The sequence below is a fragment of the Dipodomys spectabilis genome, unplaced genomic scaffold (genome assembly GCF_019054845.1).
Source record: "Dipodomys spectabilis isolate Male_0828 unplaced genomic scaffold, ASM1905484v1 ptg000362l, whole genome shotgun sequence".
NCBI lineage: Eukaryota > Metazoa > Chordata > Mammalia > Rodentia > Heteromyidae > Dipodomys > Dipodomys spectabilis.
The window spans coordinates 2,026,812-2,029,083 of NW_024871039.1; positions in this window are offsets into that span (position 1 = coordinate 2,026,812).

Here is a 2,272-nt window from a genome sequence, read left to right on the forward strand (position 1 = left end):
TCATAGTCAAGTACATTAATTTCAAAGATTAATTACCGTTTTAGTTAAGGGCAGGGGGCCAAGATATAGCAAAGCTTTAAGAAGAATTCAACACCTGACAAGTACTAAAAACAAAAAGTAAAAATTTAGCTATTACAACAACATATATAATCACCACTCAAAGAGAAAGAGGCACTAAGAATGAAATACTTTTTATAACATTTCTTCAGAGATTCAGGCTCTACATTAAATATCATATAATGTGACCTTCAAAAACTCCAGGTGAGCCTGAGTCTTAAGGGCCTCTACAAAAATTGGAAGAGAGAATAATCAACCTGGATTTTTCAAATGGTTTTTGTTAAGGTAGTGTACAAACAGATCACCATTTTATAAGTCGCTAACGAGTTCACTTCTTGTTTGACAATCTCATCACTTTGTTCTCTCTCTGATTTTCCCTCCTGTCCCTGTCCACAAGAGGTATAGCTCATTGTGAATATAATATCTACAGAGTACAACTGCTGCATTTATTTCCCTGTTCTCCTTGAATTTCTGCGGCTCCTTCAATGTCCATAAAAAGATAAACAAGAACAGAAAAATCCCTCTTGTTTCCAATTCCTGGAATTCATTTAAATATAAATACCAGTAGTTTTATGAGAGTGTCAGACTCTGTCCACACATCCTGAACACTTATACTTTCTGCACCCAGTCATAACTCCAACTGGATTCTTAGGTCCACAAAGTAATTCTTTTCACTTTCCACACAGGAAGAACCTGAGTGTCAGAAAGATTAAGTAACTTACTGGAAATACTGGGCTGAGCATAGTGGCTCAGATCTGAAGATCATGGTTTGAAACTAACTCATGTTGTCATATCCATTACATGTTTTTCTCCAGTTTAAGGCCACCTGGACATCAAAGTAACCCATCTTAGCTACAAGAGTCTGGCTATCTTGAGCCACAGAGAGAAGTTGGAAGAGCATCAGCAAATGCTCTTGCCCAATTTCTAGGGAGTGGCTTGGTGCCAGCTTAGTAAGGTATAGCTACACCAGTGAAGGGGAGTAAAACAGAAGTGTTTATAAATAAAAGCACTGGTCTGAAGCCTCAAAATAAGGACCCCAGTCTGTGTGGACCAAAAAGTCTCTAGCATGAGGTTCTTTTTAAATTAACAAGCATGATTTTAGATTGTTTCAGAGTGGGATGGTGTATAGTTACAGGCAATGTCTGCTATGTCAGGTAATCCAGTCTGCTCTTTCACATGTTACCCAATAGCCAGGTTTCAACACAAATGACTTCAGTGAGATTGTTCAAAATATACTGTGACTTTTACCTCTCATGAATCAAAATTCTGTCAAATGATTTCTGAATTCCAGATGTTCACACACGTTTCTCATGATCTTTTCTACTATTTTGTCTTTATTATTGATGTTCATATCACTTTTTTGTTGTTGTCTTTTGTGTACTTGCCATTTTTAGGGCTTGAACTCAATGTTTAATGGTCTCTGTTGTATTCTTTGCTAATGGCTTATGACACGCTATTCCTTGAGCCACATCCTCAACTTCTGCTTCCTGCTAGATAATTGGAGATAAGTTTTCACATTTTTGTCTGTTTGAACTGATATTGAATTAAAATATTCAGGTCTTAGCCTCCTGAGTTTCTATGATTCTACACATGAACAGCTAACACCAAACTTTCCTATACTGTTATTTTAATTATGTGTTAGAAGAAAGTGGAAGTATATTTGTGTTAAGTGTACAATTTTTAAATACAAGTTTGAATCAACTAGATATGATGTAATTGCTATCAATTTTAAGTTAAATCAATGAATATTACACATTGCAAAGAAATATAATTGAAAAAAATGCATTATCATTTTCTTTAAACAAGTAATGAAACTATGAATTTCTTTCACTTTACAATTCATGTTTTATATAACTTTAATTAGCAGACTTCTGTGACTAAAAGTAAACATATTAATTTTATACTACAAGAGGCAAAGTGATTATAGTTAAGAATAGATATTTCATCAGCCAGAAGATAAGTTTTTGAGCATTCTCACTATAAATAAATGTTACACGCAGAAATTAATGGATACGATGTAGCTTGATCATTAAGCAACATATAAATGAATGGGATTGCCACTTCATACTTCATAAATATGTAAAAAATAATTATGTAGCTAGGCGCCAATGGCTCATGCTTGTAACCCTAACTAGTAAGGAGGCTGACAGGTCAATATCATATTTCAAATCCAGCATAGGCAGGAAAGTCCATGAGACATATCTAGACTATGACT